The 25,045-nt window shown below is 47.7% G+C and overlaps 1 long non-coding RNA gene across 1 annotated transcript in view; it reads left to right on the forward strand.

Moving 5' to 3' along the window:
• Positions 1-18,294: 18,294 nt before the first annotated feature.
• The window catches only part of LOC309533407, a 197,161-nt gene continuing 190,410 nt past the window's right edge, over positions 18,295-25,045 (forward strand). Inside the window, exon 1 of the long non-coding RNA XR_014220221.1 lies at positions 18,295-18,387. This is a non-coding gene — a long non-coding RNA (uncharacterized lncRNA). The remainder of the gene's footprint in view (positions 18,388-25,045) is intronic.

The following is a 25,045-nucleotide window of genomic DNA, read 5'->3' on the forward strand; positions in this document are numbered from 1 at the left end:
ATGCCTCTCTTTTTAAAGCTTGGTGGGAGTGGGTGAGCGAACTTGTTGGGACATCTTCATTGCTCGCATCCAGTTCTGAACTTCTCACCTGTTCCTCAATCATGACTACTGTTCCATGTTTCTGCTGCCAAGCCTGTACAGTTACTTGCCTGCATAAAGATCTCTTTCGCACTGGGCGGGAACCAGGGTGGCCTTCTGCGCACAGAAAATGTGTTCCACAACTGAGTACTGTTTCCGTCTTGCTCGGTGCTTGTGAAACACTTGTAGTTGGGGCTGCATTGCTTTGATCCCTGATGGCCTGTTATCATGTCAAGGCAGCATCGGTGTCAGGGGACTTGTACGCACACGCAAGGAGTGGTGCGCCTTACATAAACAGAGCACAGTCTTTGCGCTTCACCCTGTGACCCTGCCCAGTTAGCCAGAAATCTGTGTGCCAACAGCTGGCAGCCTCATTTAGGATGGTGCATGATTAAACTGCGATAGCTTCTGTTGCATGGGCAGCCCTGAAGCCACAATGCAGTAATGACACTTAGTCACACTGGGTGGTGATTGTATATTTCGAGCTCCTACCTGCAACGTTCCTATCAGGCACGGCATTCAGAAGCTGGTGAGTCACTCCAATTTCAAGATATTAATTGTTGCATAATGCTCTGCTGGAGAGAACATCTGCTTCATCTTTCCAGATCAAACGGCATGCTACTCTTCCCCAACCTGGTGCTCTCTGCATCCTCTGTTCTCTTATACAGTCATACCTCATGTTACGTTTGCTTCATGTTAGGTTTTTTCAGGTTGCGTCCCATAGTGACCTGGAAGTACTGGAAAGGGTTACTTCCGGGTTTCGCTGTTCGCGCATGCGCAGTAGCACTAAATCGCATTTCGTGCATGCGCACAATCGCCAAATCACGCGCCGTGCACCTGCGCAGACATGGTGCTTCAGGTTGCGGGCTTTTCATGTTGCGAACGGGCTTCCGGAACGGATCCTGTTCGCAACCAGAGGTACCACTGTAATGGCCATGGAGCCCACCCGAGGGGGACCAGAACTGAGTTCCTGTGAATTCCGGCTGGAAAAAAGCCCTGGCTATATATGTCAATAGGAAATCTATAATTAAAATCAGAAGGAGAACCTTTCTGCTGGATGAGGCCACTGCTCCATTCAGTCCAGCATCCTGTTCTCACGGGGGGGAACCAGATACTCGTGGGAAGCTTGCAAGCACGAAATTAGCACAGAAAGCACTTTCTCTCCTCCTGTGGTTTCCAGCAAGTCTTTACCCATAAAGTCCTAGTATGCTTGGCTGCTCCTTTCCGCTGTATAGTAAACTTCAGAAGAGCATGATGACTCGTGCCTAATGATCCTTCCACTTCTACCCCACTAACCAGGTCACCAACATTGGTTAGGACCACTAACTCCTGTGGGAGGGGGTTCCATAGTTTAACAATGCGCTGCATGAAGAAGGATGTTCTTGTATATGTCTTGAATCTTCCAACTCTCAGCTTCATTGGATTTCACTGGATTTCTGCCAGTTCTAGTATTACAAGGGGGGGCGACTTTTTCTACCCACTTTCTCCCCACTGCTCCTGATTTTGCAAACATCTATCATACTGCCTCTGACCTTTTCTTTAAACCAGCCTTTTTCAACCTATGGATCCCCAGATGTTTTGGGACTACAACTCCCATCATCCCTAGCTAGCAAGGCCAGAGCTCAGGGATGATGGGAGTTGTAGTCCAACAAGATCTGGGGACCCAGCGGCGTAGCGTGGGTTGTCAGCACCCGGGGCAAGGCAAGTAATTTGCGCCCCCTAACCCGGGGGAAGGCAAATAATTTGCACCCCCTAACCCCTAACCTGCCGTCGCTGCCAGCTTCTTCTTGCTGCTGCCTGGTCTGGTCTGGTGTGGTTCTCTCCCGCGCTCAGCGCTGCGCTGGGCGGCCGCTGCACTGTCCCTCCCCCAGATAGTCCCTCGCTCTCTCTCCGCACCGCACGCCTGGCACCCACCCCCTCCACAGTGGGCGGTGACCCAGCGGCTCGGGTTGGATTTGCACAGCCAGCACTGCAGTGAGAGAGAGTGAGTGAGCCAGGTAGGGGCAGAGAGCTGCGAGTGCGAGCACGCCCCCCCCAGATGTTGTGCTCGGTGCGGCCGGCCCCCCCTGCACCCCCACGCTACACCACTGTGGGGACCCACCAGTTGAGAACCGCTGCTCTAAACCATGGGTAGGCAAACTAAAGCCTGGAGGCCGGATCCGGCCCAATCGCCTTCTCAATCCGGTCCATGGATAGTCCAGGAATCGGTTTTTACATGAGTAGAATGTGTCCTTTTATTTAAAATGCACCTTTGGGTTATTTGTGGGGCATAGGAATTCGTTCATCCCCCCAAAAAAATAATAGTCCAGCCCCCCACAAGGTCTGAGGGACAGTGGACCAGCCCCCTACTGAAAACGTTTGCTGACCCCTGCTTTAAACTAAAAGAGTCCTAAACGCTCCAACCTCTCTTCATAGGAGGAGAGCCTTCTCTCCCGCCTTTCCTTCCTCACCAGGTCAGCTTCCAGCAGTGGATGATGCAGTGGATCTGTGCCACTCACCTGACCTCCTCACCTCCATCTGAGTCTTCTGCCACAAAGCAGGACAGATGGCAGGAGGAGTGAGAGCGCTAAATCAGGCTAAGGAGACATAAATGTTAGGTTGTTACATTTTCTGTTATTTAGGTATATGTGTTACTGGAAACGTTTGCACTTTTGTGGGATAAATATTGGCGGCATCCTTTAAGCGAATATTTTTTTTGTTAACTTGCATTTGCATTATCAGTAACACCACCCAGAAGGACTTGGAAGTAGAGAAGAGAACACGTCTGCCAACCAATTTATTGGGGAGCCAGATAGCAGCCCAAGGATACACAGGGATCTTTGGTGGCTCACTAGCCAAACTGTTTTTAAACTACCAGTAAATAAGTACCACGTGTAGGAGGGATGTGGGTGGCGCTGTGGTCTAAACCACTGAGCCTCTAGGGCTTGCTGATCAGAAGGTCGGTGGTTTGAATCCCCGCGACGGGGTGAGCTCCCATTGCTCCCCCCTGCTCCTGCCAACCTAACAGTTCGAAAGCACGTCAAATGCAAGTAGATAAAGAGGTACCACTCCAGCGGGAAGGTAAACAGCGTTTCCGTGCACTGCTCTGGTTCACCAGAAGTGGCTTAGTCATGACCCAGAAGCGGTACGCCGGCTCCCTTGGCCAGTAAGCGCCACAACCCCAGAGTCATCCACAACTGGACCTAATGGTCAGGGGTCCCTTTACCTTTACCTAAGTACCACGTGTGGGATGAGATGTGTGTTAAACTAATATTATTTGTATTCAATGCACAATTTGCAATAAATAGGTATTTTTCCCCCTGCTGCTTTGAGGCTCCATTTAGAAGGGCAGTTCGTGTTCTTGGAGAGCTCACCAGATGCAACAAGGCATTCACATGTTTGAGTGTGGCACTCAAAGCCTACAAAGTATTTTTGTTGGTAGTCCAAAATGGTGAGTATTGCTTTGATATATATAAAAATGAATTAAAATATTGGTCAAAAGTATATATTTTGACCAATATTTTAATTCATTTTTTTCCAAATAGTTAACAATATTGATATTATGTATTTGCAGGTGGTGGTCGTTTTTAATTTGTATCTATGGTAAGGTTAAAAAAAAGGTAAAGGACCCCTGGACAGTTAAGTCCAGTCAAAGGCGACTCTGGGGCTGCGGCTCTCATCTCACTTTCAGGCTGAGGGAGCCGGCGTTTGTCCACAGACAGCTTTCTGGGTCATGTGTCCAGCAGGACTAAACTGCTTCTGGTGCAACGGGACACTGTGACAGAAGCCAGAGCACATGGAAACACCGTTTACCTTCCCACCACAGTGGTACCTATTTATCTACTTGCACTGGTGTGCTTTTGAACTGCTAGGTTGGCAGGAGCAGGGACAGAGCAACGGGAGCTCACCCCGTCACGGGGATTCAAACCGCCAACCTTCTGATCAGCAAGCCCAAGAGGCTCAGTGGTTTAGACCACAGCGCCACCAACGTCCTATGTTAATTTGTTTGTAAAGCCACATTTGCTAATATAACAAACAGTTTTTATGTGCACGATGCAGACTACAGAGTAATGCCAAGGACAAAAAGCGTTTGGCTTCCAGGATACTTTGCGCATCATGACTGTTCCCGTTCCTGATATTTTGTCTGCGCACTGAGACAATATGACAGGAGTTTATAAAGTTATGCACAACATAGAGAGAGTAGACAGAGAAAGGTTTTCCTCCCTCTCTCATAGCAGCAGAACTCGTGGGCATCCAATGAAGCTGAAGGCTGGAAGATTCAGGACAGACGAAATGAAAGACTTCTTCTTGCAACACATAGCTAATCTGTGGAACTCGCTGCCACAGGAGGCAGTGATGACCACCAACTTGGATGGCTGTGAAATTCATGGACAAATTCATGCAGTAGGAGAAGGCGACTAACCACGACAGCTGTGCTTGAATCCTACTTGCTAGTTTCCCACCACCTGTGAGAACAGGATGCTGGACTAAATGGGTTGCTGGCCGGATCCAGCAGGCTCTCCTCATGTCATTGTGTTCTGAATTGAGCTGAGAGTTCGAGGAGCAAATCTGTGAGTGGGAGCCCGGAGGGCAACCGTTGATCATTTTACCTTTCTTGTGGGATGTGATACACAAGTAGCAGTCAAGTACAGCATTCCTTGTTTTCCTAGAGTGGACATGCGGGGGAATGTTTGGTCCAGCCTGTCGACAACTTCCTGTTTCCTCCTGGCTAGGACATATTTCCTTTGCATGTGACTAGAGGTGGGTGTGGCCTTACGTGTCCAGGTAAAAAAAGGGACAAGGCATACTGGCATATTCTTTCTCTTTGACTTTTTCTGTCGAAGGAGCAGCAACTTTTAGCTAGAATTGCTTTCTTGGCTCTCAGCCAACAGAGGACACTGGGACTATAGTGGAACCTTGGGTTACATACGCTTCAGGTTACACACGCTTCAGGTTACAGACTCTGCTAACCCAGAAATAGTAGCTCGGGTTAAGAACTTTGCTTCAGGATGAGAACAGAAATCTTGCTCCAGCAGCGCGGCGGCAGCAGGAGGCCTCATTAGCTAAAGTGGTGCTTCAGGTTAAGAACAATTTCAGGTTAAGTACGGACCTCCGGAACAAATTAAGTACTTAACCCGAGGTACCACTGTATCTCCATTTGGGATAGATCCACATGTATATACTTTGTAACTAAGTCTACCTTCAGGGATCCAACAGTGAACTGATGATGTGAGTAAACTTCTTTTATATACTTTACACAAGATTGTGGTGTGTTTATTCTTTTAAGAGGGATGTAAGGGAACTTACCAGGTCACGAATATTGAGAGGCTTAAACAAGCCTGCAACCAGCTATCTGCTGTGCATTTAAAAGGGGAATGTAAAACTCTGCTACGTTATAGAACTGCTAGCACAAGTTGTTGTTGTTGTTTAGTCATTTAGTCGTGTCCGACTCTTCGTGACCCCCTGGACCAGAGCACGCCAGGCACTTCTGTCTTCCACTGCCTTCCGCAGTTTGGTCAAACTCATGCTGGTAGCTTCGAGAACACTGTCCAACCATCTCGTCTTCTGTCGTCCCCTTCTCCTTGTGCCCTCCATCTTTCCCAACATCAGGGTCTTTTCCAGGGAGTCATCTCTTCTCATGAGGTGGCCAAAGTCTTGGAGCCTCAGCTTCAGGATCTGTCCTTCCAGTGAGCACTCAGGGCTGATTTCCTTAAGAATGGATGCGTTTGATCTTCTTGCAGTCCATGGGACTCTCAAGAGTCTCCTCCAGCACCAGAATTCAAAAGCATCAATTCTTCGGCGATCAGCCTTCTTGATGGTCCAGCTCTCACTTCCATACATCACTACTGGGAAAACCATGGGTTTAACTATTCGGACCTTTGTTGGCAAGGTGATGTCTCTGCTTTTTAAGATGCTGTCTAGGTTTGCCATCGCCTTTCTCCCAAGGAGCAGGCGTCTTTTAATTTCGTGACTGCTGTCACCATCTGCTGTGATCAGCGCAAGTTAGGAAGGATATCCTCTCCTGCCTCCCTGAACGTCCCCACATTTGTAAGGTAGAATACCTTTTACTATACACAGACCCCTCTCTATCCTGCATCCTGGCCAGCAAGGCCCACCATGGGAGTCCAAGACCACCCCTCCACCAGGCAAAAGCATTCAAGGAAAGCCCAGGGAGTGTCTGAAGGACCTGTGGAGCAGGACCAGATTGCTTCCCATGGTTCCCCACCCTGGGATCAGTTTCCCCAACCAACTAGTATTTTTCCTCATCTGACCTGCAAACATTTATTTCGTCTAGGGCCGAGCTGAAACGACCCCTGACCCCACCTAAAAATATTCCTCATTTTCAGGGAGCAAGGATGAGGGAGGGGGCACGGTCTGTTCTGAGCGTTTGCAGAGCTTTCCTGATCTCTGCTGGTATTTGAATGTGTCACCGTCCCATAACAGACCACCTCTCTGAGAGGCTAGCAAGCCCGGAGCCTCAGCTGCTTAGCCAAAAGAGTCACAGTGAAAAAGAGAAAGCTGGCCGCAAAGAGGCTGCTGCTCAGAACCTAATGCCAGGAGGTCTTTGCAGTTTCTGGAAGAGCTTCATTTATACCGTATATGTGACTCTTTGCACAAATGTTGCACCGAGACCACATTTGCAAAAGCCAGTCAGTCTGCAAAGCTCAGAGACGGGCCCCAATTTCAATGGGGACCAAATCTTAAAATGCAAAGTAGCCTCCCTGGCAATTGGTGAGAGCTAGAAAGTGATTTTGAACAAATCTGAAACTAACAAGGCCCTGCGTTGTGACCAACATTTGTGCTCTGAGGTAACTCGCACTTTCCCCATGATTAATCATCGAAGAGGCTTACGGGAAAGTGAAGTGAACAAAAGGATTTTTTCTTTTTTCAAAGGTTTCTTTCCCATTTCTATTTATTATCACACACGCCGTGGTGGTGGCGGCTTAGGTGCCTGTTTATTTATACAAGATAGAAGAGTTGATTTTTACAAGATTTCCTATGCCTACTCTTTCCCCTTCAATTTCATTCTTGCAAGTACAGATAGGTAGCCGTGTTGGTCTGCCATAGTCAAAATAAAAAAAATCCTTCCAGTAGCACCTTAAAGACCAACTAAGTTAGTTCTTGGTATGAGCTTTCGTGTGCATGCACACTTCTTCAGATACACTGAAACAGAAGTTGCCAGATCCTTCTATATAGTGAGAAGGTGGGGAGGGGTATTACTCAGAAGGGTGGTGGGAATGGGAGATTGGCAGATAGCTGGGATGAGCCTGTTGACGACTCTTAACGACTGCAATAGGTCTTACAGGAAAAGGCAAGGGGTGAGAACGTGAGAAATGGCTCAGTCATGTATAATGGGATAAGAATCCAATGTCTTTGTTCAAACCAGGTCTCTCCATGGTTTTGAGTTTGGTAATGAGTTGCAATTCAGCAGCTTCTCTTTCCAGTCTATTTCTGAAATTCCTTTGTAGTAAAACAGCTACTTTGAGATCTTGTATAGAATGTCCTGGGAAATTGAAGTGTTCTCCTACTGGTTTCTCTGTTTTGTGATTCTTGATGTCAGATTTATGTCCGTTTATTCTTTGGCGTAAGGTTTATTCTTTGTCATCATGAACAAAACTGACTACATTCAGGAGGCTCACAGACAACTTTCCAATACCGCCTTTTACACAAAATTGGACTCAGACCCCACACAAGAATACAAGAAAGAACTAAACAAGATTGTTAAGGAGCTACCCCCACACATCCAGGAACAGATCCTCACCAACACACCAACAGAACCTCGACCAGGAACTTTCTATCTTCTACCTAAAATACACAAACCAGGAAATTCAGGTAATGGCACTATTACAATGGGTGTCTCCGGTTATATGGACTCTGTTCTGAAACCATATGCCATCAGTGCTCCCAGCTATGTACGTGACACCACAGATTTTCTGAGGAAAATACAATCTTTAAATAATCTTCCCAACAATACTATACTAGCTACTATGGACGTGGAATCTCTGTATACCAACATCCCACACAACGATGGTTTACAAGCTATAAGGAACACCATTTCAGATAAAACCACAGCAGACCTTGCCACCAAACTCTGCCAATTTGTCCTTACCCACAACAACTTCAAATTCGGTGATGTGTTTGTGTTGGATTACTTGAATTCCCAGACATTTGTAGGGGATCAGGTGCTCAAAGTGTTAACTATACTTGTTGACACCTTTCTCAGGGTGCGGGTTCTCAGCCCTTCCTGCCTTTTTCAACTGCCTCTTCCCACTTGAAATTCAGCCGTAATGTCCTTCTGAAATTTACACAATATCCAGCTTTCTTGGCTGTTTCACAGAAGCCCAGGCATTGGATGGGGACTTGGAAGTTATCTAGTCTAAACCCCCCATCCCTTTCCAATGCAGAATCTGCCCTCTAGGATGTGATGACAGCATCCCTGACAGGCAGCTGCCCAGTCTCTGCCTAAACCTACATCCAGTAAAGGCGATCCCACAACCCTTAGGGAGTTTCTGTTTCCTTGCAGTTCACGCTCATAGGTTCTAGTCCTGCCCTCTGGAACAAATGAAGGCTGAATGGCTGTGATTCCAGCATTGCTGGGAGTTGGACTAGATGATCGTTGGGGTCTCTTCTAACTCATGGGAGAGCTGTGGTCTAAAGCACTGAGCCTCTTGGGCTTGCCGATCTGAAGGTTGGCAGTTCAAATCCCCGCGACGGGGTGAGCTCCCATTGCTCTGTCCTCGCTCCTGCCAACATAGCAGTTCAAAAGCACACCAGTGCAAGTAGATAAATAGGTACCACTGTGGAAGGTAGGCAAAACTGCATTTCCGTGTGCTCTGGTTTCTGTCACGCTGTTCTGTTGCACCAGGAGTAATTTAATCCTGCTGGCCACATGATCCGGAAAGCTGTCTGTGGACAAACACTGGCTCCCTCGGCCTGAAAGCGAGATGAGCGCCACACCCCATAGTTGCCTTTGGCTGGACTTCAATGTCCAAGGGTCCTTTACCTTTACCTTTTTACCTTCTAACTCTGCAGTCCAAAGAGCAATCTGACTGCACTTTTTATAGTGCAGCCTGTCCTATTAGGGTCACAGGGTCCAATGACTGACTGAACCCTTCCAGAATGCAGGGTGAATGCCTTGGTTAGAGGGTAGACTTCACCTGTTGCAAAAACACAGAAAGAGAAATGCTTGCATGCAATAAAATAACAAAGTTGCTTATTTTAGGAAATGCATCGCTTGGATTTCTAGTTGTAGTGCAACTGCCTAGTCTGGAGGTGAGCAAAGGCAGCGGTGCTTAGAATCATAGAATTATAGAATCATAGAGTTGGAAGAGACCACCAGGGCCATCGAGTCCAACCCCCTGCCAAGCAGGAAACACCATCAGAGCACTCCTGACATATGGTTGTCAAGCCTCTGCTTAAAGACCTCCAAAGTAGGAGACTCCACCACACTCCTTGGCAGCAAATTCCACTGTCAAACAGCTCTTACTGTCAGGAAGTTCTTCCTAATGTTTAGGGGGAATCTTCTTTCTTGTAGTTTGGATCCATTGCTCCGTGTCCGCTTCTCTGGAGCAGCAGAAAACAACCTTTCTCCTTCCTCAATGTGACATCCTTTTATATATTTGAACATGGCTATCATATCACCCCTTAACCTCCTCTTCTCCAGGCTAAACATGCCCAGCTCCCTTAGCCGTTCCTCATAAGGCATCGTTTCCAGGCCTTTGACCATTTTGCTTGCCCTCCTCTGGACCCGTTCCAGTTTGTCAGTGTCCTTCTTGAACTGTGGTGCCCAGAACTGGACACAGTACTCCAGGTGAGGTCTGACCAGAGCAGAATACAGTGGCACTATTACTTCCCTTGATCTAGATGCTATACTCCTGTTAATGCAGCCCAGAATTGCATTGGCTTTTTTAGCTGCCAAGTCACACTGTTCCTCTGTCCTCTCAGAGGATAGTTCAAAGGGGACCTTTCTTTCTGAGGTCTGAGAGAAAAGCTGAGGGGGGGAGGGGTTAATGGGATGCAACCCAAGACATATCAGTCTAGTAAACAAACAAAGAGATAGAGAAGTGAGCTGATGGGTTAAAGGTACAGGGGTAGTCTGGGAATGTGGATATTCCTCACTCTGCCCCATGCAGAGCCTTCTTTTTTGCAAGCTGCAGGTTTTCGATACTTCTGATATCTGAAGAGCACTAGTATGCCTCCCCTTAACCTTCTCTTCTCCAGGCTAAACGGAAACATGGCCAGCTCTCTTTTTTGGGGGGGAAAAAAAGGTTCTCATAAGATGTGGTTTCTAGACCTCTCAACATCTTAGTCACCTTCTTTAAGACATGCTCCAGGTAGCAAATGTGCTTCTTAGTGGCCCCGGGCCCTAAGGAAGTTAGATTGGCTTCAACCAGAGGCAGGGCCTTCTCAACACTGGCTCCGGCCTGGTGAAACACTCTGTCTCCTGAGACCAGGGCCCTGCAGGATCTGATTTCTTTCCGCAGGGCCTGTAAGACAGAGTTGTTCCGCCTGGCCTTTGGCTTGGAGCCAAAGCCACTTCCGGCCTGCCCAGGAGGTGGGGTTGCGGGCTTCACGCCCACCCCCCATGTGAGCGGGGGCTGGTTTCAGCCCCCGCGAGAGCAGGGGGTCTGCCCTATTTAAGGCCGGCGCAGAGGGGACTCGCCCTCTTTTCGCCGGCTAGCCCCCACGTTTTCCCACCCTCCCTCCCTTTAGGTAGGCTCTAGGTAGGTCTCTGACTTTGCTATGGACTTTGGTCTGTTGCCGCATGGGGCATGGTAGGATTTTTCCCCAATTGGCAATTTACAGCCATTTGGTTTTTTGCCTACCTCGTAGCAACTCCTCACAACTTCTCGGCATTGGCGGTAGGCATTGGTAAGAAGGGGTTAAGAGGATGTGGGGGGGGAGGAACACCATCACCTCCCCCCCAGTGAGCGAAGGGTGGTCCGTTTAAGGACCCCGGGGGCGTGGCCCTGTCCGAAGCCTATGGAGGTGTGGGCCAAAGGCACGCCCCAGAGCGGTGACCCGGGGGAGCTCCTAGTCGACGTGCCTCGGCGGGAGACTCCCCCGATATAGTGTTAACCCTTCCCCGTGTCTCCAGCAAATGGGCTGGAGCCGGATAGTCGTTAGGACCAATGCCTAAGCCAATGCCTCTCATTCCTGAATTCAATAAAGTTGTGGCCTAATTCTCCCATTTAACCTTAAACTATGGTGTCTCGTGTCTTTATTTATCCTGGTGGTGGGCGGGAACTCGCCACGCAATTTGATTCCCTTGAGCTTGGCCTTGGCTGGGGAGGGCGGGGTATAAATAAAAATTATTATTATTATTATTATTATTATTATTATTATTATTATTATTATTATCTGGCATCCAGGACAGAGCTTCAGATGTGGCTTGACTGGTGCTGAGACAGAAGCGGCTTTATGACTTCTCATGATCTGGACACTATTCCTCTGTTGTGTGACATCTGAGTCTGAATATGCATTTTACGGAGTTGCATCACAGCGGTGTGTCCTGGTTGTGATGCACTAAGGTGCAGGTAGAGGAAACCAGAACTGTACACAGTATTCCAAGTGAGGCATCACCATAAATTTGTACAACACACTCATGATGTTGGCAGATTCACTTTCAATCCTGTTTATAATTTTCACCCTGGAATTTTGCCTTTTTCGCAACTGAGGCACCCAGAGCTGACATTTTCTCTCTACTCCAAGACCCTTTTTCTAGTCAGTCCATACGGACCGAAATAACGGTGAAATTAGGGATGAATGGTTTGTTCCACTGCGCATCACTTAACACCCATTGACTCAACTTTGAGAGATCCTTTTGGGTCTCCTCACCGTCCCTTGTTCTTCACCCAACCTTTTGCCAGAAGTGAAGCTGTCTAAATGCTGCATGCGGAAAACTGAAGAGCTTTGGGTTTTTATTTTTTGTTAAATCAGAGAAATCAAAACTAGGGAGACTGAGCTTAGCAGAGCTATCCTGGCTAGGAGCCAGCCCCCTCCTCCATAAATTTGTGCCATCCTCTTTTTAAAGCCATGCAGACTGGGGGCTGCCGCCGGTGGGAGCGACTCCCCACCAGCCTCACGCAAGTCATCTTTGTTGCAAAATGCATGTTTCCTGTCTATAAATACCCATCTTCTGAGATGTTTCTCCCTCTTTCTTTCAGAGAGGGAAGGAAGAAAAAATAAATAAAGCTTGCAAAGAACTGAGCCAACAAATTGAACTGCATCACCAGAAGTGAAAAGGAGCCGCCGTGACTTAGGGCAAACTCTGCTGGGAAGCTGTCTTGCTTAAAAGGGATGGGAGCTACGTCAGAGGCCTCTGTTGGAGTCTGCCCTTTATTTTGTAATCCGGCAAAGTGACTGGGTCAACAGAAGCTTTGCTTAGAAAGCTGACTCCGCGCTCTTGCGGGTGACATCACCTTCCCTGCCTGGCTCCCGTCCCCTGACGAAACGCTCCCTCTCGCTCCAAACACACCATCTCTCCAAAAACAGTGACTGGCTGGCAGAGAGGCATCCTTATTCCCCCCTTGCGGTTAAAAAATCATTATAATGTTGAGGGCTTTTGTTTCTTTGTGGATCATTTGTTTTGCCTTTAATAAAGCCTAATGAATTCCGCATCGCTTTCAAAGCCTGGAAATTAACCTTGTCCTTCATTGCAAAATTGCAGCAGTGTGCAAAGGAGTCACAGCCATGTCCCGCCTTGCAAAACCTTCTCAAGGCCAACTTCAAGCGCCAACGGTTTTTGGCCACAAATCGAAGGCGCCCTTTTCAGACCTTGCAGCAGCAGAGAGAGAGGTACTGGTCCTTACAAAGCAGCACCACCTGGGAGACCCCCTTTGCTCCTGCTTGTTTCCTCCTGCTCTGGAGGGTAGGACTCGAACCCATGGCTTCAAGTTACAAGAAAGGGGATTCTGACTCAACCTCAGGAAGAACTTTCTGGCAGTAAGAGCTCTTGGACAGTGGAACAAACTCCCTCGGGAGGTGGTGGACTCTCCTTCCTTGGAGGTTTGTAAACAGAGGTTGGGTGGCCATCTGCCATGGATGCTTGAGCTGAGATTCCTGCATTCCAGCGGGTTGGACTAGATGACCTTGGGATCCCTTCCAGCTCTAAGATTCAGTGATTCTCTGTCCTTCCTCTGCAATTGCTTAATAGCTTGGATCAGGGGTGGTTATGAGGCCGTAGGCAGGACATGGCCGGGTTGGAAACTTCCCAGCATATCCCCAATGCAGACTCTCTCTGCTGCTTCTCCCGCTCAACATTTCTGCTTGTTGGCTTGCCCTTTCTGAGCCTGGGAAGAGCGAGAACCGGCGAACTCAGACTCAAGAGCATACGAAGAACTTGCCGGATCAGGCCAGTGGTCCAGCATCCTGTTCCCACAATGGGTAACAAGATGCTCGTGGGAAGCCTGCAGGCAGGATTCGAACACAAGATCCCGAAAGCAGGACCTGAGCTCAAGAGCAACACTCTCTCGTCTTGTGGTTTCCAGCAACTGGTATTCAGAAGCATGGATGCCTCTAACTGTGGAGGCAAAGTATAGAAATCCTGGCTAGTGGCCTCCTCTATGGATTTGCCTAACCCTCTTTTAAAGCCACCCAAGTTGGTTGGTATCATTGCTTCCTGTGGCAGGGAGTTCCGTAGTTTAACTCTGTGTTGCACAATGAGGTGCTTTCTTGTGAGTGTTGTAAGTGATAGGGGGTCCCAAACCCACACCCCAAAACCTGTAGAGGCCCTGGGTGGTGGTCATTCATGGGATTGGCGCTACCCACATATTTCCAGGTCTACTTAACATTACCGCAAGGGCAGTAGATGCAAACAAGTGGAAGGGCTGTAAGTTCAATGGGTAGAGCATCAGACAGAAGGTCCCAGGTTCATTCCTCAGGTAGTGTTGCGAGAGACTGAAATCCCCAAGAGCTGCTGCCAGTCTGTGTCAGGCCAATGATCTGACTCAGCGTCAGACAGCTTCTTAGGCTCCTATTTAAAATCAGGTGTTTGTTCGAAACCATGAGGACTAGCATCTTTATTTCTATGGGAAGGACCTTAGCTCAGTGGTACAGCATCTGTTTACATGCAAGCGGTCCCATTGTTCAATTCCCAAATGGCATGCCCAAAACCCTGGAGAGGTGCTGCCTGCCAGTGTAGACAGTACTGTGTTAGATTGACCCATGGGCTGAGTTGGTACAAGGTGACTTCTTACGTCCCTACAGCTCCTGCAATACGTCTAGTAAGGACTGACGATGCACGGAAGGTGCTACCGCAGGTCAAATTACCAATCTGAGTTTTGCATTTTGCATAACAGGTTTGCACAACACAATCACTGCAATGTCTTGATCTCTCAATAATCCTTAGGACACAATTGACAGCCTGCATGTAAACGTCCCTGCAACTTCTCCCTCTTGGCTCCAATTTTCCCCTCCGTGGCCTGTTTTAAGGTATGTTGCATCACCATCGCATGAATGTTTGCAGTCTTGCCAACCATTATGCTTTAATGGCACGAGTGGCTTTATTTTTGTATTTTGGAGAGAGAGAAAAATCTACATTGCTTGATTGTCAAAACCCCCCCAAAAAATTCAAAGCACTTTACAAAAAAATGCAAAAAATAAAATTATCACTACAAAGAAATAACAGCAATAATTTGAAACTTTGAAAGTTAAAATAAGAATAGACTAAAAGCAGATTAAAACGCGCATCAACTTCCTCAACATCAGGCTAGGCTTGCCTAAACAGAAATGTTTTTAACAGGTGCCGAAAGAGGGAACACACCTGCCTGGTATCACTAGGAACGAATATTATACGGCACCTATAACAGAGCCAGTTTTACTGAACAAAGTGGTTGAGTGGACATATTTAGGGTAAGGGGATCTCAGAGAGAAACTGGTCCCAAGTTGTCAAGGTCATTATATACTAATAATAATCTTGGTCCGATAGCAAATCAACACAGATCTCGGAGCACAGGGGTTGTATGCCAGCAAAGGCCTCACCCCAACAGCAATTGTGCTGCAGCATTTTGCGCTAGCTGCAGCTTCCAGATCACAGAATCACAGAATTGAAAAGGCACCCCAAGGTCATCCAGCCCAACCCCGTGCAACGCAGGGATCTCAGCTAAAGCATCCATCCAACCGCTGCTTACAAACTTCCAAGGAAGGAGAGTCCGCCACCTTCTGAGGGAGACCGTTCCTCTGTCGAACAGAAAGCCTTTCCGTAAGTTTAGTCGGAATCTCCTTTATTGTAACTTGAAGCCATGGGTTCGAGTCCTACCCTCCACAGCAGAAGAAACCTGGCTTGTTCCCTCTTCCATAAGACAGCCCTTCAGATATTTGAAGATGCCTATCTCCCAAAATTTAAAAAGCAGAGACATCACCTTGCCAACAAAGGTCCGTATAGTTAAAGCCACGGTTTTCCCAGTAGTGATGTATGGAAGTGAGAGCTGGACCATAAAGAAGGCTGATGGCCGAAGAATGGATGCTTTTGAATTATGGTGCTGGAGGAGACTCTTGAGACTCCCATGGACTGCAAGAAGATCCAACCTCTCCATTCTTAGGGAAATCAGCCCTGAGTGCTCACTGGAAGGACAGATCCTGAAGCTGAGGCTCCAAGACTTTGGCCACCTCAGGAGAAGAGAGGACTCCCTGGAAAAGACCCTGATGTTGGGAAAGATGGAGGACACAAGGCAAAGGGGACGACAGAGGACGAGATGGTGGGACAGTGTTCTCGAAGCTACCAGCATGAGTTTGACCAAACTGCGGGAGGCAGTGGAAGACAGGAGTGCCTGCTGTGCTCTTGGTCCAGGGGGTCACGAAGAGACGGACACGACTAAACGACTAAACAACAACATCTCCCAAAATACAGACGTGCTTTTACACTTGCAGGACTGGATGTTTTGCCATCTGCGGTACTTGAGGGTTGATTCCAAAAGATCCTGCCTGAGAAACGTCTTTGCCCTGTGGAGATAGTAGCACCAAAACAGCGGCACACGTCCTCCTGTCTTGCACTCTCTACAAAGACCTGAGGAACGAGATCATCACCCCACTCGTACTAACCATCCCAGGGCGCTCAGCCACTGCCACAATGTCCTTTCTTCTATCAGATCAAAATGAGCAGATAACAGCAAAGGCTGCGAGGTTCATAGCAGGGGCAATCGGAATAAGGGCCACTAACTGACAGCTGGTTGTTCCCTTATATCAAATTTCCTTTCCATGTACAGTGGTACCTCTGGTTACGTACTTAATTCGTTCTGGAGGTCCGTTCTTAACCTGAAACTGTTCTTAACCTGAAGCACCACTTTAGCTAATGGGGCCTCCTGCTGCTGCTGCACCACCGCTGCACAATTTCTGTTCTCATCCTGAAGCAAAGTTCTTAACCCGTGGTAATATTTCTGGGTTAGCAGAGTCTGTAACCTGAAGCGTATGTAATCTGAAGCGTATGTAACCTGAGGTACCACTATATACTGTAATGTTTTACTTTTGCTATGGCCATTGGCTAATGCGAATAAAGTTTTATCTTATCTATCTATCTATCTCCTCTCAGTCTCCTCTTAACCATGTAAAATATACCCAGCTCCTTCAACCGTTCCTCGTAAGGCTTGGTTTCCAGACCCTTGATCATCTTGGTCACCCCCAAGATAATTACCATATTTTTCGCTCTATAAGATGCACCAGACCACAAGACGCACCTAGTTTTTGGAGGAGGAAAACAAGAAAAAAAATATTCTGAATCCCTCTTGCTGTTCTGGCTTCTGGGATAGCTGCGCAGCCTGCATTCACTCCATAAGACACACACACATTTCCCTTTACTTTTTAGGAGGGAAAAAGTGAGTCTGATAGAGCAAAAAATATGGTAAATTGTGGTGCCCAGAATTGGACACAGTATTCCAAGTGTGGTCTGGACTAAGGCAGAATAGTGTGATAATATTACCTCCTTTGATCTGGACACTCTGGATGCAGCCTAGAATAGCATTAGCCTTTTTTGCTGCTGCATCACACTGTTGACTCTTGTTAAGCTTGCGGTCCACTGAGTCCATCTTTTACTTCTGCAGCTTTCTCTTCCTGCCTAAGTACAGGACCTTACATTTGTAAAGTGAAAGTGTTTTCGCCTGCACAGCCTGTTAGGGAACCTTTCTGCCCCATTTACATCTTTGGAGGGGTTTCCTGAAGGATACAACTGAGTTTCCCCTACCTGATCTTCCTTGAGCTGGCTGGTATGACAGCTGTATAACTTTGTTGTTATTATTTTTGATGTGAACTTGCCCTACAGCTGGGAACAACTGTGCAGATTTCCCCCCCCCAAAAAAAAGAAGTTTCTGCAAATGCACACCTGCAGAGTTGCACAGCTGTGTCCAGCTTTGCAGAAGCCTCTTCTACTTTTAATAATATCTGCAGAGCTAGCAGAGAGGGAGCAGTACCAAGGAAGAAGCAGGGCACCCTGGTTTTGGGGGACATTGATAGAAGTTTATGACATTATGCATGGTTAGAGAAGATTTTCCCCACCTTCTCATAACATGAGAACTCAGGGACATCCAGTGAAGCTGAACGTTGCAAAATTTAGAGTAGGATTTCTTTGCGCAGGGTTGAGTTAAACTGTGGAACTCCCTTCCACAAGGCGCAGTGATGTCCGCCATCTTGGATGGCTTTAGACAAGGATTAGGCAAATTCACGGAAGAATATGCTATTGAGGGCTATTAGCCATGAGGGCTACGCCATACCCTCCAACATTTATCTGATGAAAATAAGGAGGTCCTAAAGAAAACCCGGACATTCCAGGATCAAATCAAGCCTCCGCAGGAGCAGAGCAATCCCCGCAGAGGCTTGAGAAAAGGTTGACAACTCTGGGAAACGGGGGCGCCGGAGGGATCTTTGCACCACGGCGCTGGATATGCTTAAGACCGCCCTGACTGAATGTTTTGATTTCAGCAAATTAAAATCAGTCCGCATGGACAAAACACTTTTGCTGTATGCCTAGATTCGAACTTTTGTTTAGAGAACGCTGGTGGCGCTGTGGTCTAAACCACAGAGCCTAGGGCTTGCCGATCGGAAGGTCGGCGGTTCGAATCCCCGCAACAGGGTGAGCTCCCGTTGCTCGGTCCCTGCTCCTGCCCACCTAGCAGTTCGAAAGCACGTCAAGGTGCAAGTAGATAAATAGGTACCGCTCTGGCGGGAAGGTAAACGGCGTTTCTGTGCGCTGCTCTGGTTCGCCAAAAGCGGCTTAATCATGCTGTCCACATGACCTGGAAGCTGTACGCCGGCTCCCCCGGCCAATAAAGCGAGATGAGCGCCGCAACTCCAGAGGTGGCCACAAATGGACCTAATGGTCAGGGGTCCCTTTACCTTTAGGTTTTATTTTATTTATTTTTTATCTTATATTTTGGAAATGTACATCCAGGATTTTTCCTTTAATTTTTTGGGGGCCCCAAGAGCGTGGGGCCCTAAGCTATAGCTTGTTTAGTTTATATGTCAATCCAGCACTGGACCCTGAGAGTCAACCCCCGCGTTGCTTCCCAGAAGGCTTCTGAAAGAGGCAGCAGCCACGGTGCATAAAACTCCCTTAACAACCTTAAAGAACGAGAATTAAAACTGAACTTTTAAACCCTGGACACATCAGCTGAGAGAGCCAGAAAGCGCCCCGTTCCCTCACGTGGCTCTCGCCTGTATCTCACCGAGTTCATTTTACCAACAGAAGGTGTGCTCTCAGAACAGCCCGGGGCAAAGTTTGTACTTTGCCTAGATTCGTACTTTTGTTTACCGAGGCAATAAACCAGCCTCTTCTCTCGCAGGTGTGAAAGCTATTATGAAAAAGGCCTATTTGGTGCGGGTGACCCCGCCTCGCGCGGGCCTGGAATGCGCCCTTGCGTCCTACTCTTTGGAGCCTTGTCCTGGATTCCTTTTTCGAGCTGGGGAGGAGAGAGGACAAAATGCAATCGCCGCGTCCGTCATGCACATGGAGGCGTGCAGCTGTTGTCCTGCAGGGTTTAAGCTCCTGGGAGCAGCCAAAGCCCTTGAAAGCTGCCCTGTCCTTGTAATCAGGTTCCAGGATTCCAACCTCTCTCCTAAGAAGTGTTGCCAGCCCTCCTCGCGAGGAGCCCTTGCATCTGGAGCAGAACTTTAAATCCCAGCTCAGGGACAAGGCAAAGCCCGGCTTAGAGGCCTGGTTGTCTGCTCTGCTTGGACAGGTGGCTTAAACCCCAGTGACTTATTAGGTCATGCCTCCACTCCACACAAGGGACATGGGTGGTGCAGTGGGTTAAACCACAGAGCCTAGGGCTTGCCGATCAGAAGGTTGGTGGTTCGAATCCCCGCAATGGGGTGAGCTCCAGTGGCGTAGCGTGGGTTGTCAGCATCCGGGGCAAGGCAAGTAATTTGCGCCCCCTCTGCCCTAGGGGCAGAGAGCTGCGAGTGTGAGCGTGCCCCTCCCCCCGATGTTGCGCCCGGTGCGGCTGGCCCCCCCTGCACCCCCCACGCTACGCCACTGGTGAGCTCCTGTTGCTCGGTCCCTGCTCCTGCCAACCTAGCAGTTCGAAAGAATGTCAAAGTGCAAGTAGATAAATAGGTACCACTCTGGCGGAAAGGTAAACGGCGTTTCCGTGCGCTGCTCTGGTTCGCCAGAAGCGGCTTAGTCATGCTGGCCACATGACCCGGAAGCTGTATGCCAGCTCCCTCGGCCTATAGAGCGAGATGAGCGCCGCAACCCCAGAGTCGGTCACGACAGAACTAATGGTCAGGGGCCCCTTCACCTTTTACCACTCCACACTCTAGGGCTGTGGTTCCCAATGTGGGGCACACACCCCACAGGGGGGCAATTTGATATTTAAGGGGGATAATTCGAGAATGAGTTATTAACAGGTGATGGCCTTTTAGGCACCCTCCATGTGAATAGGAGTTTACTTTTTGAATACAGTGATACCTCTACTTATGGATGCGATCCATTCCGGGGTGCCATTTGCACCCCGAAAAGTCCATAAGTTGAGTGCCGCTTCTGCATGTGCATGTGATGCAACAGAGCGCTCCTGCACATGCGCAAAGTGCACAGAACACTTCTGTGTGTGCACGCACGGCGATACCCAGAAGTATACAACCCGAAAGTCTGCTACATGAACCTAACGTACCTAAGGTATGACTGTAATAAGAATTATATGTCATGGCGGGTGAGGCACCAGGATTTTAGAGGTGCTTAGGTGGCCGATAAAAGGTTGGGAACAACTGCTCTAAGACCTCATCCAGACTTGTCCTTGTCCCGTAAATTTTCCCCGGAAACCCAATTTCTACCACTGAATCCAAGCAGATGGCTATCAGTTGTTTTTCTTCTGAATTGACATTTTTTAGAATCTCAGAATCCTAGAATTGTAGACCCCAATGGTCATCTAGTCTAACCCTCTGCAACGCAGGCATAATTCAACTTATGTTTTATATCTGGGGCCAAGGTGACAGCGCACAGGCCCTTCTCTCCCTGTGTGTGCAGATGGGGCTTCTAGAACCTGCCAGACCAGGGTACGATCTGCCGCCAGGTTGCGATTCCTGTACTGCAGGGGGTTGGACTAGATGACTCTTAGGGTCCCTTAGAATCATAGAATCATAGAGTTGGAAGAGACCACAAGGGCCATCGAGTCCAACCCCCTGCCAAGCAGGAAACACCATCAGAGCACTCCTGACATATGGTTGTCAAGCCTCTGCTTAAAGACCTCCAAAGTAGGAGACTCCACCACACTCCTTGGCAGCAAATTCCACTGTCAAACAGCTCTTACTGTCAGGAAGTTCTTCCTAATGTTTAGGTGGAATCTTCTTTCTTGTAGTTTGGATCCATTGCTCCGTGTCCGCTTCTCTGGAGCAGCAGAAAACAGCCTTTCTCCCTCCTCTATGTGACATCCTTTGATATATTTGAACATGGCTATCATATCACCCCTTAACCTCCTCTTCCAACACTACAGTTCCATGAGTCTTTGAGTCTATAAGCAGGTCCGGGTTTGCTCAATGCCTGGATGGGATACTACTTGGGGGCAGTCAGTGGAAGAAAGGTAGGACAGAAATGCAAGAGGATAAATCAAGAAACTTCTTCACGTAGTAGCACAGGGTTAAATTATGGAGCGCCCTCTTACAGGGGACAGAGATGGCCACCAACTTGGAGGGCTTTAAATGAGGATCAGGCCAATTCAGGGAGGAGGAGAGACTATGGATGGCTCTGCGCTGCCTCCACAGTCAGAGGCAGCGATGCTTCTGAATGCCAGTTCTGGAAACCACAGCAGAAGGGAGACTCGCTCTTGTGTTCGAATCCTGATTGAAGGCATCCAACAGGCATCCGGGTAGCCAGGATGCTGGACTGGGTTGGGCCCTGGTCTGATCCAGAGGGTAGGCTTTTCTCGTGTTCCTTCTATATTTTTTGGGTTAACCCCCAACCCAGCACAAGCGCGAGCTCAGTCTGGCAGCTGCAAGAGCATGCACATTGAAACTGCAGCCTCACGCACCCCGGGAAATGATGCAATTCGGGTGCAGGCAACGCTTGTCCCTGGGAATGACCCCGTTTCCTGGGGGCAGCTGATGCTGCGATTTCAAAGGGTGATGAAGTGCAGAGGCGTCCTTGCCTTTATTAAAAAGGTTTCGTTGCAATACGCGGAAAACTCTGCAAAATAAAAAGAAATAGAGAAAGCCCGCACACCTTATTCCTGAGGTGAGGGGAGAGAGTTCAATGGCAGAGCACTGGCAGTTAAGGCAGGGCTGGGAAAGACAATTTTCTGCCTTAAACACTGGAGTTCAGCTGCAAGTCAGCAGAGTACTGAGTCAAATCAGGGGTTCCCAAAAGTTTTTGGACCATCATGGTTCCATGAACTCATCCCAGTGCCCCCTACCCTATAAAAAGCATTCTTCGGAATAGCAGTTTGCACGGCCCGCTAAGAAAGATGATGATGATTTAATAATAATTTTTAAAAAAATTATATCCCACCCATCTTTCTGGGTTTCCCCAGCCACTCTGGGCAGCTTACAACACATATAAAAACACAGTAGAACATCAAACATTAAAAAACAAAACTGCTACAACAAAACAACAATGTAGATTTACTGCTGAGTAGTATTGTCTTCCATGAACACGGCTTTAAAAGTGACTGTGGAGGCCAATTCTGGATCCACAGTGGGGACACAGGTTTCCGGGTGGGAGTTGACCACGGTGAAGATTTGCCAAGCGTGCCTTCCTCTTAGCACATTTCTCCCTTGCGTCCTGAGTTCGAGTTTCTTCCAAGCCCATGACACCTTTGGTCAAGGCTGTTCTAGGTAACAACTACAGGTGCCTTTTAAGACACATCAGCATCATTCTTCCCATACTGCAGAGTGGAGTTTGAAACTATTATTTATATTTATCAATATCCCACCTTTCCTTGCACAAGGCAGTGTGCACAGCAGAAGTCAAAACGCTAACAACACTTTGAATTGTGCTCTGAAATGTACTGGGAGCCAATGTAGGTCTTTCAGGACCGGCGTTATATGGCCTCGGCGGCCACTCCCAGTCTCCAGTCTAGCTGCCGCGTTCTGGATTAGTTGTAGTTCAAAGGTAGCCCCACGTAGAGCACATTGCAGTAGTCCAAGAGGGAGATAACCAGAGCATGGACCACTCTGGTGAGACAGTCTGTGGGCAGGGAGGGTCTCAGCCTGCGTACCAGATAAATGTTGATTTGATCTTGAAATATCAAATCAAAAACGTATTAGGAGATTATTTGGAGGGGGTGGGCGAGATTTTGACTGTCTAGAGGCCTCTCACTTCCATATGTATGGAAGTGAGAGCTGAACCATAAAGAAGGCTGATCGCCGAAGAATTTTTTTAAAAAAATAATTTTTATTAAATTTCCATTTAACAATCCAATCATGTCTCATTAATTAATCCGAATTATGTCAATACATATCATAAAGTCCAAATATTTTGCCGAATTTTTAAAATTTTTGTTGGGGGTACCCCTGCTTTGAGCTCAGAAGGGTCCAATCCTCTCATATTTCTGCTGCTTTGATGTTCATGATCGCCGAAGAATTGATGCTTTTGAATTCTGGTGCTGGAGGAGACTCTTGAGAGCCCCATGGACTGCAAGAAGATCCAACCAATCCATTCTGAAGGAAATCAGCCCTGAGTGCTCACTAGAAGGACAGATCCTGAAGCTGAGGCTCCAATACTTTGGCTACCTCATGAGAAGAGAAGACTCCCTGGAAAAGACCCTGATGCTGGGAAAGATAGAGGGCACAAGGAGAAGGGGACGACAGAGGACGAGATAGTGGGACAGTGTTCTCGAAAAGACCAACATGAGTTTGACCAAACTGCGGGAGGTAGTGGAAGACAGGAGTGCCTGGCGTGCTCTGGTCCAGGGGGTCACGAAGAGGCGGACACGACTAAACAACAACAACAGAGGCCTCTAGGGGGTTTGACCTGGCACTGCCCCAGGGGGGTTCTTGGGCAGGTGGCATCTATCACTCTTCCTCATCCAACCAGTCCCTGACATCACCTGAGCCTCAGGGTTGGAGCCAGGGCAACTGCCTCGCTGCAAAGTTCCTTCTGGGGAAGCACAGGTGTGTCTGCAGCAGGCAAGCTCCTTGTCATTGGGGATGTGAGAATTCAGTACACCCCTGTCTGGGCAAGATTCAGCTTCAATTTTTCTGACAAAAATGTATAACTTGCTGTTGAAATGGAATACTCAGGATGAAACGGTTAAATCGGCCATGATTAAATGGGCACAAGATGTTGGTTATAATATTATGTTTGCTGACTGGGGACAGTTGTGGACCACTGGAATTAAATTTACGGCATGTAATGCCTTGAGAGAAAATATTATGAAAATGATGTATAGGTGGTACATGACCCCAGTCAAGCTTGCAAAAATCTATCACTTGCCCGACAATAAATGCTGGAAATGTAAAGAAACTGAAAGTACATTCTTTCACCTTTGGTGGACGTGCCCAAGGATTAAGGCTTTCTGGGAGATGATATATAATGAACTGAAAAAGGTATTTAAATATACCTTCCTTAAGAAACCAGAGGCCTTTCTTCTGGGCATAGTCGGCCAAGTGGAGCCAAAGAAGAATAGAACTTTTTTTATGTACGCTACAACAGCAGCAAGAATACTTATTGCAAAGTACTGGAAGACACAAGACCTACCCACTTTGGAAGAATGGCAGATGAAGGTGATGGACTGTATGGGAGTTGCAGAAATGACTGGCAGGATCCGGGACCAGGGAGAAGAGTCGGCAGAAGAAGATTGGGAAAAATGTAAGGACTATTTACAAAAATATTGTAAAATTAAGGAATGTTGAATGATGCTGGATTGAAATTAAGTGGCTTCAAGCTGGAACTAGGATAAAACGACTTTCTTTTTGTAAGTAAGAATTTAAAGCTATAATAATCTAAGATATTGAGATAAGGATTTGCTGTACAAACAACTTAAACTGGGTATACAAGAAGGGGAGGTAAGAGGAGGTCGGGGAAATAAGTTACAAGAAAATAAGGTGTGAAATTTAAGTGTTTTTAATATTTTATGTTTGTTTTTTCTTTTGTTTGCAAAAAATTGAAAAATTTTAATAAATATCTTTTAAAAAAAAAAAGATTCAGCTTCACTTTATGAGCCCAAATTCAGATCACCACCTCAAAGCGCCAGCCTACTGCCTCAAGCACCTTTCCTTGTTTAGGTGGAAGAGAAAGATAGAATCGGTGTCCTCCCCATATTGGTAACAACTCGTTCCAACCACCCTGGCAACAGTTTCCCGTCCTTTCAGATAGGTGTCAAACAAGTTGTAATTCATTGTGATTTAAACAGCAAAGCTCAGGATTGCAACAGGCACGTAGCCTAATAACTAGTGCTGCCAACGCTTAAAATGCATTTTAAGAATTGGGTACCAGGTGCGTTCTGGAGCAGAAATCTAGGCCAGGAGATAAAGACCAGAGTAGGTGGTTTCAGAGGGACAGCCCAGTGGGTTGGGTTGGGTACACTGGTGGACCCCAGCACTCATGAAGACTTCTCATTCCTGATGG

This window comes from Podarcis vaucheri, assembly GCF_965113315.1.
Source record: "Podarcis vaucheri genome assembly, chromosome: 5".
Lineage (NCBI taxonomy): Eukaryota > Metazoa > Chordata > Lepidosauria > Squamata > Lacertidae > Podarcis > Podarcis vaucheri.